This window comes from Lissotriton vulgaris, chromosome 7 (assembly GCF_964263255.1).
Source record: "Lissotriton vulgaris chromosome 7, aLisVul1.2, whole genome shotgun sequence".
In the NCBI taxonomy this organism is placed as follows: domain Eukaryota; kingdom Metazoa; phylum Chordata; class Amphibia; order Caudata; family Salamandridae; genus Lissotriton; species Lissotriton vulgaris.
The window spans coordinates 1,553,428,059-1,553,440,991 of NC_141695.1; positions in this window are offsets into that span (position 1 = coordinate 1,553,428,059).

The window sequence follows — 12,933 nt, forward strand, 5'->3', positions numbered from 1 at the left end:
TAGTTTCACCAACAAATCCGGTAGGCAAGATCGCCCCACAGAGTTTGCAGGCGCAGCGGGACCCGCGCAGCGGGTCCGGCAAGCTGCGGCGTCCTCCCGGTCCACAAAATCCAAGGTGACAGGCAGCAGGAATAAGGGAGCCTCCTCGTAGTTGCACCAACAAATCCGGTAGACAAGATTTCCCGCTTGATGGACGGAACAGGAAACCTTTTAGCAAGAGTCAGGGGGCGTGGCCGGCAGGGAGAGCGGCCACAGGTGTAGCACGCAGGGACTCCTGGGCAATGGAGTCCCTGCTAGGCTGCTCGCAGCCCTGCCGGTATGCAAAAGGGGCACAAAGATATGCAGCACCCCTCTCGTCGCCCCATAGAATCTGCAGGTGCAGCGGGACCCGCGCAGCGGGTCCGGCAAGCTGCGGCGTCCTCCCGGTCCACAAAATCCAAGGTGACAGGCAGCAGGAATAAGGGAGCCTCCTCGTAGTTTCACCAACAAATCCGGTAGGCAAGATTTCCCGCTTGATGGACGGAACAGGAAACCTTTTAGCAAGAGTCAGGGGGCGTGGCCGGCAGGGAGAGCGGCCACAGGTGTAGCACGCAGGGACTCCTGGGCAATGGAGTCCCTGCTAGGCTGCTCGCAGCCCTGCCGGTATGCAAAAGGGGCACAAAGATATGAAGCACCCCTCTCGTCGCCCCACAGAGTCTGCAGGCGCAGCGGGACCCGCGCAGCGGGTCCGGCAAGCTGCGGCGTCCTCCCGGTCCACAAAATCCAAGGTGACAGGCAGCAGAAATAAGGGAGCCTCCTCGTAGTTTCACCAACAAATCTGGTAGGCAAGATTTCCCGCTTGATGGACGGAACAGGGAACCTTTTAGCAAGAGTCAGGGGGCGTGGCCGGCAGGGAGAGCGGCCACAAGTGTAGCACGCAGGGAATCCTGGGCAATGGAGTCCCTGCTAGGCTGCTCGCAGCCCTGCCGGTATGCAAAAGGGGCACAAAGATATGCAGCACCCCTCTTGTCGCCCCACAGAGTCTACAGGCGCAGCGGGACCCGCGCAGCGGGTCCGGCAAGCTGCGGAGTCCTCCCGGTCCACAAAATCCAAGGTGACAGGCAGCAGGAATAAGGGAGCCTCCTCGTAGTTTCACCAACAAATCCGGTAGGCAAGATTTCAATTTTATTCTTATTTTTTTTAAATATATGCATACCACATTTTGACTGCAGCTTTTTGACTTTTTGTATTACTTCTAAACCTTTACATATGCTTGAAAAAATGCACCTACAATTCTGGGGCCTTCCAAATCTCAATAGTGTTTGAGGAAGACCAGAATAAAGATATTCCTTATTTGGAAATGGTCATAGTTTTGACCATGTTTTACCATCTAACAACTAATGTATATTTCTGAAATACTTTTGAATATATGTGTCATTTCCACTCGAAATTACAGCTCAGCAATGTGACACAAATGGCGGGACCCTTGCGTTTAAATTGTAGCTGATACAAAATCTCTTCACTTAAAAAAAAAAAAAAGAATACCAGGAATTGGGAGAACCAAATCTTCTATAATGTTCCATAAGAAAAAAAATATATATTAATATTTGATTTTTGTAGTGCTGATGTGGCCTCCTTGTCACTTAAGATTGCTTTACTCCAAACAGGATATGTCAGGTAATAATTCAGCTTCATGGAGTACAAACAGTGGGTGTTAAGCATTAACCACTTAGGTTGTTTTTTTGTCCTCATCACCGCTTAAGTTTGGCATCTAACGTTATACTAACTGTGCAAATGCCCAGAAGGCGATTTGCATCCAACCCAGTGGTGTCAAGGTGAAGCTCTGTGTCTTTCATGTTAAAAGGGAAATAACTTGAAATTGGAGATTTTTCACACCTTTTTAATCCATTCTTTTCGGACGGCTTCAATCTATCTACGTTTTGCAGTTTACGTCTTACAACCAATATCAGATAGAAAAGTATATGACACTTCTTTTGAGTCCTTTCTAAATTCTTGTCCTCCCACTTCTGATATTACCTTATTATTTCATCCCAACATTGATTCAAAGCAGGACACTGCACAAACATGTGGACGTCGTCTGTGTTCTGTGCAGTACACTTCTTGTACCGGAGTGCTTGTGCTCCTGCTAGTTTTGAGATCTTATACAGAATCCAGTATGCCCTGTGTATAGTAAAAATAGGGTTCCTCTTAAGCATAGCAGGATTTACAATGGAATATTGTATTTTGAAATTAAAATACATTTTCCAGCTATTGATTCAGCAAGTATCCTTCCAATGTTATATACAGGACAGCTCTTGTTAGATCTTCAGCCTCACAAAGAACATTGTATAACTTTGTTATTTCTTTTCTCAATATGCATGCAACTTGAATTATTTTCCCGTCTCAGAAGGTTCATTCTTTTTTCCACATTCCAGTGTTGCACTCCTTATTGAAAGTTGAATACATTTAAATTTGGAAAGCTTGCTATTGGTCTTTAGTCCAATTAATACAGGCCATCTTTCTCAAGCAAATTGCACCATGGTTTTAGAGCAGCTTTTTTAAGCGAATCACTCAGGGCATCCTTCAAACATTCTGCAGTTCCCAGGGAGTTCCAAATAGACGCAGACTCACAATAGTTATATTGCGTATCTGGACCAGATGTTATTCCAGACAATTGCACCAGTTCTAAAAGTCTTTAGTTTGACATTTTTTGTAAAACTTAGGAGTGCTACATTTTTTTGAATAAAATATTTCCTCATGTTTTGGCATTTTTACATTTCCTGTCACATTAGCCCTCTATCTGATTGGTCGGGGATCCTCAGAGCATTCTAAAAAAATTGCATTGGAAGGCCCAACAGTAAAATTCAATATCTGCCACCTGCAAATTTCCTTTCTTTATTTTGGTTCTTCCATTTTTCAACCTACTCTGACTCCTTTTGATGCCCAAGTAAAGTTATTTAACTTACTTTGAATCTTGCGAAGCCTATGTTTCTCAAAGTGGAGGGTAATGAAGCAAAAAAAAAGTACGTTTATAGAGGATAACCATTTTGATTAAGTTGACCTGGCCCTAAACAGACAATGAGAGGTTCTGCCACTTCTTTAGTAGTTTACTTAGGGCTTCCTTAGACCCTTACTAAATCGATTTTGAGAATCAAGTCTATGGTTTGGGCTATTTCAATACCTAAATAGCTCATCTCTTTTTTTGCAAGAGCTGACAGTTGTAGTCTAAGTTCAATGACATGATTTTCAACTTGTCCTGAATCAACTTATATCCGAACAATACTCCAGAGCAAGTTGTTCAAACCTCTGTACTACTCTCTCTGGGCAATTTGTGTAAAGGATTAAGTTATCAGCATGGACAGCTATATTTTTCCTGTAACTCTGCACTTCAAAAGGGGAACTCTTGTCCTCCGCCCTTACTTGGTGAGTGAAAGACACACTATATAGATCCAAGAGGGCCGTTGATAGAGGACACCCCTGTTGTGTACCTCTATTTAAAGAGAGTGTCTCAGACAGGATTACGTTTACCAGGACTCCTCCTGATGCATTTGAATTGAGAGTTTTGACTGCATTAATAAAACAGGTATTTCCAATTAACCTGAAAGAAAACCTTTGCCTCGTCAAAAGTTAGATCAGCATGCAGGATTTAAGTATTGCTGTCAAATCAATAATGCTGATCAGTTGTTGAGCTAAGTCTTTTAGATGTCTCCCAAGGATGAATCCATGATGGTTTTTAAAGACCTATTTCCCTGCTACCGCTGAAAGCCTTTTTGCTAAGATTACTGCAAAAATTTAATAGTCTACATTTAAAAGCAAAACATTAATTGCAACAATTTTCCCATTCCCACTCCTTTAAACCAATCAGTCTTCAGCAAACTCCGGGGCCAGGTAAAATACCCAGTTTCTCACATCTCGAAATGGACTATATGATCATGTCTTTGGTTTGATACTTTGAACAGATTTGTGGGGTTCATACAGTTCTTACCATGAGTCACGCTTCTTGCCATTGCCTCCCATCCTGTTAAGAACCTCACTAATAAAACATTACAAATTAACAAATGCCTATTCATTAACTGACAGCAGGATTCTGGAAAATTACAGCATCTGCAGGGGGAAGAAAGAGAAAAACATCTTGCACAAAGCAACTGTTTAAATATGAAAACAGGCCTGTTAGTCCGAACACTTAAGGTCGACATTTAAAATGGCAACCGCAGGTAAGCTAACTTAATTAATTAAAATATCTTAATTCGAGTGTTTGCTTTTAATGACTAATTTGGTTTGCCTACTATGCATTTTGCATTTACTATGCCCATTTAGCACTTTACAGTTAAATGTGTTTAATTAGCAAAATGAGAATTTGCATCTAGCAATTCCCCCTTTGATGGCTATAATAGCCATCGCATGTTAACGCAAATGAATCTTCAAGGTACACCTTCTTCCTTTGCTGAGCCATCTACCTTTCCCTTTGAGTTTTACATCTCATTCAATTCCCAATAAACCCTACTCATATCTTCCAATTCTATTTCTTTTTTCCCTTTCCCTTGCCTTTTTTCATTCTTCCTTTTTCTTCCTTGCTAAATAACATTAAAATCCCTTTCATAAAGCAAATAAGCATATCAATCAATTGCCAATAACCAATGTTCCCAAGCCAACGACCTATAGCAGTAGGTCCTTTACCTAAAGTTCCTAAAATACTAGTTGCTTCTAAGTTTTCTAAGTAAGGGTTTCGATCAGAAATGTTCTTTACAAATGCTTTCCATTGTCCTAATTTTGTCTGGTATTTACGAGCAACAATGTTTGTTTGTTCATCATATTCCAGACTCTGCCTTTTTCTGCCAGCAGTATGTACAAAGCTAATCCATCTTGAAAAACCATTGATCAAATAGCTACTAATTCTGTATTTACTGATACCAAAGCACCAGATGTACTAGAGGCTATTATATCTACTATTGTAGAAATCTTTCTGATTTTCTGATCATTTAGGACTGCTCCTACAGGAGGAATAATAGCACCAGAAAAATCTCCCACAAATTGTGTCCCATCATTTCAAGCCCTGATCTTTGGACTGGGTAAGAGTGGTCTACTTAATTCAGACACTCTGTTCATCACCACCCATATATAGCCAAGTTCTGAGCTGGGATGGTGCAGTGAGCTGAAAACGGTGATGGATCAAGCCCTGATCTTTGGACTGGGTAAGAGTGGTCTGCTTAATTCAGACACTCTGTTCATCACCACCCCCTTTTCTGAATCATTTTTGTCCACCATAAGCGTGGAAGGGTATACTCAGATGTGAGTCCCTAGCTCATGCACCATCAGGATTCAAGCAAGCCGGGCCGAAGACGGCTGAAATGCCAGAAACCGGTCCCCGGTAGCTTGTTTCCTTCCCAGTATAAGAATTGGCTGGGTAGTTTGGTCTGCCCTGTTCCCATGATGCACTGGGCCAGGGTCAGACTAATTTGCATATAGCCAAGTTCTGAGCTGGGATGGTGCAGTGAGCTGAAAAACGGTGATGGATCAAGCCCTGATCTTTGGACTGGGTAAGAGTGGTCTGCTTAATTCAGACACTCTGTTCATCACCACCCCCTTTTCTGAATCCTTCCTTGGGGTGGCAGTAGAAGTCCCAACCTGGTGAGAGACAGAACTTACCACATCAGCCAGACCTTTGCAGTGGTTGAGAATTATGTCATATTTAATATTTACAAGTGCATTCACAAGCATAGCAGGCAGTCTCATGGCACACCCCATGAGTATTTGATGCAACAACAATCCTGTTTTCTGTCAGAAGTGCTTCGGAGACTAATTAATAAAAGAGCAAGGCATTTTGCCATTTTGGTCGATGCACATACTTTGGCAAAATAATATTTCAGTGTGATGTTTAGTTGCTCAACTATTCCTGAATCCACTCTGTTCCACTTGCAGTGCTACTGACAGCATTCAAGGATCCTATTATTAAAATGAAGCACTTGGTCTGACTCCAGAGCAACTGGAAATTCAACCTTGGTATCAGTTCTCGCAACAGCAGTTTGGCTACAGTATGACTGTCCTTCCTAAATGTTGGGTAGGCCTCCACCCATCTGGAAAAAATGCACACTAAGACTACGATGCATCTCAGTTGATTACAAACAGCCATTTTGATCAGATCCAATGGCATTCTGTTAAAGGTTCCTCCTCATCTACCTATATGACTCATGATTATGGGGGTTCAACCCCGTACTTACATTTGCTGACAGGTCACCCATCCGTGCTACTAGTCCTCAGCAAAAACTCTAAATCAAGGATTAAATCAATTCAGCCTGAACAGTCTCATCATCGCATCCCTTCCTGTGTGTACAGAGTCATTAAAATGTCTTATCATGGGGAATAATAGGCAGTCAGGCAACACTAGTCTCCCAATCAGCTGATACCAGATCCCATATGCAGTTTTTCACATACTGCTCTGGCACATCCTTGTTGCTCTCCTTCTGAGATTCCTCTAGAAATCTCTTGATTTCCTCCCAAGTATCAGTTACTGATAACAGCATCGAAAATACAGTGTACTCTTCAGATTCATCTGCATACTCTCTGTTAAATGAGCATGCCACAGTTGCAAAATACTGAGCAACTTCATTGGCATATCTGTTTTCAACTGTTGCGTAATAATTTCCGCTCCTGTGGGCTACACATTTAACCTGTGCAATTTCTTGTGGCAATTGTAATCCTTCTAACAGTCTCATCACATATTCTCCGTTCTGGATTGGAGATCCAGATGTAGTCCGGAATCCCATCTGTGACCATAAGTGCCCCAAAATCATGGAACACACTGAAGTCATATTGACTGTTTTGTAAAGATTTTCACGAGTAATTGGTCTGAAAGATAACAAGTTCTTGTAGGGGCAACCAATTCTGCCACTTGAGCAGAGGTAATACCTTCAAGCCAGGAGGCTTCTACCTCTTCCTGAATGGTACAAACAGCATACGCTTCTCTCAAATTTCCCTCATTATCTCTTAGGCATGAGCCATAAACAAATATTACATAGTTGGTCTTATCAATAGGTTTGTCCTTAATATCAGGTCTTGGCTTGCTTCATAAATCTATGCCATCGAGAAATTTATGTTATACCTCTTCCCCGTCAATTAAGTTTTCAGGAAGTAGCTGAATTAGGAGTCTGACTTCATTTCTTAAAGGCTTTCTCTGCTACAAGAATCAATTGTTCATATTTTGGGAGTCTGCTGTATGTCATATTCTGTGTCTTAGTTCGAGTGAGCAAAATCTCTACCAATGAGTGTGAGAAAGTTACCATAAGGGGTTATCCCATTACTATGCTCTCACTTCTGTGAATTCATACACCAACCGCAGCAACCTCTTTTTTCAAAGCAGCCAGGCAGTCCTGCGCAACAGGGTCTAGGGTAGTTGAAAAGCATGCCACGGGTCTTTGAGAGTTTCTCTGCAATTGAGTAAGTATTTAGAGAGTGCAGTCCTCCCTGTCACCGCAAAACAAGGTGAACATTTTACTGTAATCAGGCATTCCTAGTTCTGGGATTAACGGAGAGCTTCTCTCAGCTCTGGGAATACTTTTAAGCAATCTTTGTCTGATAGAAGCAGATCAGGCACACCTTTGTGGCTTGGCCACTAGGGAAAAGTTGGGTATCCACTGTTTACAGTAGCAAAAACATTTTGACCTCTTGTTGCTTCTTAGGCAAATTCTTTTTTAATTTTGCTGTAATTCTCTCTTGTTTCAGAAAAGGGGGTGGTGATGAACAGAGTGTCTGAATTAAGCATACCACTCTTACCCAGTCCAAAGATCAGGGCTTGATTCCTCACCGTTTTTTAGCTCACTGCACCATCCCAGCTCAGAACTTGGCTATATGCAAATTAGTCTGACCCTGGCCCAGTGCATTATGGGAACAGGGCAGACCAAACTACCCAGCCAATTCTTATACTGGGAAGGAAACAAGCTACCGGGGACCGGTTTCTGGCATTTCAGCCGTCTTCGGCCCGGCTTGCTTGAATCCTGATGGTGCAATGAGCTAAGGACTCACATCTGAGTATACCCTTCCACGCTTATGGTGGACAAAAATGATTCAGAAAAGGGGGTGGTGATGAACAGAGTCTCTGAATTAAGCAGACCACTCTTACCCAGTCCAAAGATCAGGGCTTGATCCATCACTGTTTTTTTAGCTCACTGCACCATCCCAGCTCAGAACTTGGCTATATGCAAATTAGTCTGACCCTGGCCCAGTGCATCATGGGAACAGGGCAGACCAAACTACCAAGCCAATTCTTATACTATATTCTACACTCTGTTCATCACCACCCCCATTTCTGAATCGTTTTTGGCCACTATAGGTGTGGCAGGTTATACTCAGACATGAGTCCCTTTCTCACTGCACCATCAGGATTCAAGCAAGCCGGGCCGAAGACGGCTGAAATGCCAGAAACTGGTCCCCGGTAGCTTGTCTCCTTTCTGGTGAAGTATTGGCTTGGTAGTTTAGTCTGCCCTGTTCCCATGATGCACTGGGCCAGGGACAGACTGATTTGCATATAGCCAGGTTCTGAACTGGGATGGTGCAGTAAGATAAATAACGGTGATGGATCAAGCCCTGATCTTTGGACTGGGTAAGAGTGGTCTACATAATTCAGACACACTGTTCATCACCACCCCCATTTCTGAATCGTTTTTGGCCACTATAGGTGTGGCAGGGTATACTCAGACATGAGTCCCTTTCTCACTGCACTATCAGGATTCAAGCAAGCCGGGCCGAAGACGGCTGAAATGCCAGAAACCGGTCCCCGGTAGCTTGTCTCCTTTCTGGTGAAGAATTGGCTTGGTAGTTTAGTCTGCCCTGTTCCCATGATGCACTGGGCCAGGGACAGACTGATTTGCATATAGCCAGGTTCTGAACTGGGATGGTGCAGTGAGATAAATAACGGTGATGGATCAAGCCCTGATCTTTGGACTGGGTAAGAGTGGTCTGCTTAATTCAGACACTCTGTTCATCAGCACCCCCATTTCTGAATCGTTTTTGGCCACTATAGGTGTGGCAGGGTATACTCAGACATGAGTCCCTTTCTCACTGCACCATCAGGATTCAAGCAAGCCGGGCCGAAGACGGCTGAAATGCCAGAAACCGGTCCCCGGTAGCTTGTCTCCTTTCTGGTGAAGAATTGGCTTGGTAGTTTAGTCTGCCCTGTTCCCATGATGCACTGGGCCAGGGACAGACTGATTTGCATATAGCCAGGTTCTGAACTGGGATGGTGCAGTGAGATAAATAACGGTGATGGATCAAGCCCTGATCTTTGGACTGGGTAAGAGTGGTCTGCTTAATTCAGACACTCTGTTCATCACCACCCTCATTTCTGAATCGTAATTCTCTCTTGTGACACCTTCTTTGTTGCCTTTTCAATAGGATGCCCTAAATACAGGACCTCTTTTTGACAGTATTGCAACTTACTTAAGTATATCCCAGCCAAATGATGTAGTAAGGCAATCGTATCATGCTTACAGGCTTCATGTGTACTTTATATCACAAGTAGGTCATAAGTATATTGTACAAGAACCAAGTTGCAGGGCATCTGTATGTTCTCAATATTCTTTTCATGTTAAGATTAAAGATTGATGGGCTTTCTGTATACCTTTTTGCACTATGCACCATGCCAAAACCCTGTTTTGAAATTTAAATGACAACATAAATTGACTGTCCTCATGCAGTGGAATTGAAACAAATGACTCTCAGAGGTCCAGTATAGTGAACCACTTGGCATCATAGTAAATCTGAAACAATATGGCGAATTGCATTGACTGCTGACTATTTCTCCCAAAATTCCTTGTTGAATCATTGGTTTGATCCTCTAAGAAATTCCAGCCATGGTCTCGGGTGTAAGATTGTATTTTGGAGTTCTCAGAAATTCAGCCTTTAGTGTAATAGTTATTCGTACATGTGCTACACCTTCAGTAAGTCCAATGTCTTTACCTGAAAACTGTAAACACATAAAGAAGTAGAGAGAAAGAAACGTGAGAAAGAAGTCTTTGTGGTGGCACATGCAAAATACTGCCCTCACTCACAAAGTTGAGACATGGTTCCTCATCAGGATTTGCTACAAACACACCCACGCAGACCAACGGAGGGGTTAGACAAAACACACAGGTAAAACGTACACACATATAGTGCCAAATTATGGTGGGATCCCCGAAAGTAAAGTGCAGTGGAAGTTAAAACTAGCTCGGAGGTGTCACTGTTCATCATTTTATTTCTGGACCCTCCGGCCAGGATTAAAAACATAAAGGGTGGTGGTGACAGGAAAAAGTAATGAAATCCTACACCCCACCTTACTGCCAAGTCAACATGTTTCTGCAGTGTTCGTGCCCACAGTTATAGGTCACACCGGCATTCATCAGGACCTTTCATGATCGCACTGGTGTTGTGTGTCCTTCAATACCCATATGTGCTATTTCTAGGAACAAATCGTTCCCAAGGTGAGGGTCCCCTTATGTAACTTGCTCTCGTAGTATTGGAAAAGAAAAGGACAAGCCAGAGACTAGTTACTTGCACGTGGAATTCTAATCATTCCTTTATACAGTGATATTAAATACTCAATCTGTTTCTCCGAGTGGATCTAGTATGGCTAATGTCTGTCCTATCCTCTCCAAGCATGTCCATACTATGGCGATGCAATCATACATATAATTTATATAACTTATCAAAACGTAACCGCATGTAGTTGTACGTCGTTGGACACGAGTCCCTATCTTTACAGCTGTACTCAACCACACTCCAAGAGAAAGTATTTAACTCACCGAGTTTCATAAATAATACGGAGGGAGAGCCTCCCTGTAGCACACACTAGAGGAAACAAGTAAAAAACACACAAGAGAACCAATGATTAATATCTCATTCCACAAAAATTGTTATAGAGTTGGAACCAATAATGTAATGTATTTCCGATAGCTCATTCAGAGCCCTATAAAGCCAATTCCGTATTTGTGAAGCTTGAGAGGAAATAATAACCTGGGACTTAATGGTTGCATTGCTTCATATCGACCTCCGGAAAGTGAGGCACTACTCGGTCCCGTGTCATATTATCATTAATTGGGCGCCCACAGTTGTTGACTTTCTCACCCGCTTGACCGCATTCGTTTGTAACTCCCTTCGGTGCCCCTGCGGTTACTGTAGGGGTGCTTCATGGACCGAAGCCTAATGGACCCAGGCGTTCATCCGTATTCTTGGCCCCCTCCCCCTGCTCCTTACTTCGTCAAGGAAAGTACTCTGCTCAATGGTTCCCAGATGCTGCCCTGTAGATTACCGGTGATCGTGGGAGAATTTCTTCTACTCACATCCACTTCCGGTCACGTGTGGGGCGTGGCCAAATGCGTCATACACACGTATGGGCGTGTTAGTTCTCATCCATGTCAATAGAGATACCAAGTGTTATTGTCAATTGTTAATGTAGGACAAGCAAAACTTATTTTGTTAAAATTCCATGTGTGTATGATTTCTGATTGGCTTTAGGCTCATAACAACGTGGCACATTGCAATCAACATTTTATATTTGTATTACAGGTGGTGTATCCCGCAGTACTGGTGTTTATCTAGCACAGTGCCCCAACTCCGCTCCTGTGTGTGAGGGCAATATATCTGTCTATGGTACTTATTAGTCTAGAAGATAAAAACTGATAACACATAAGTAATGTGTGTTTTTTTACAAATTGTAAGGGCAATGTTCCTTCATTCAAATGCCTGGGTATTATGTACAATAGGATGTAGTGCTATCACGAGTCGGTAAATATGTATACACACTCAGAAGATTCCTATTATAAATTTTAAAAAATCATTGTCCTAAATATAATAATAAAAACTTTGTATTTTATATTGTTAGAAGCCTTATTAGATTGGTGGACTATCCAGCAGGTGTTAGCTCGAGTGGAATATATTAGTGACAGGTTTAACTGTTAAGGGTATTCCAGGGTATGTCATCATAAAGCCCCACGATGTGGCGCTTGAGTCTGTAGACCCACTTCTGTTCCCTAAGCAAAAGTGCCCTCATTCTGTTCCCTTGGTATACATCTAGTCTAGGTTTCTCAATCACAGTCCGAGCTATATCATCTGTGGTGTGATGCTGCTCCAAATAATGTGTTGTTAATCTTGTGTTTGATTTTTGGCACCTAATGGTGCTTCTATTTTCTATGATGCATGTTTTGAGTTTTCTTGTAGTCATGCCTACATATTTTTTTTACATGGGCATGTAATCAGGTAAATAACCCACTGAGTTGCAATTCATGGGGGTTCTCTGCTCCCATTGATAGCTTGGACCCACATCAATTGTTTTAGTGTTCTGCATCAGGTGACATACATTACAAGAACCGGATCTCGAGTATCCCTGTACTGGTGGTAGAGTTCTTGATGAACACAGGGCTTCCTGTTGGGGAGTCCTTGGTCTGGTATGGACCAGGATGTCACACAGGTTTGCGCTTCTTCTGAATGAGAAAAAGGGCTTTACAACATTCAATCCATTCAGATTCAGTAAACCCCAATTCCTTAGTATGAGTTGTTTGATGTGGTACTTGGCTGTGTTAAAAGTAGTGACACATACATGTTTGTTTGTTGCCAGTTTTTCCACCTTCTCCAAAAGGTTATCTCTTTGTTGAAGGACATCCGGTCTGTGCAGTTACGTCTGAGTCTAAAGAATTGCCCTACCGGGAGGTACCCCCTGGGGGCTTTTGGATGGAAGCTTTTGAAGGCCAACAGTGAGTTTGTATTTGTAGGTTTACGTTAGACCCTGTTGAGAGCTTCCCGTTTTTGGGGTCTATGACCAAATCCAGAAATGGTAATTCTGTCGCGGTTATTGTGGAGGTGAAATGTAATAGAGGGTTTCTGTTGTTGAGCCATTCCAGGAACGAGGTGACTGTAAATCGTAAATTGAAAGGAAAGTCCCCTACCATTTTCACAAGGAACAATCCAACAGCCATTCCTTGGCAG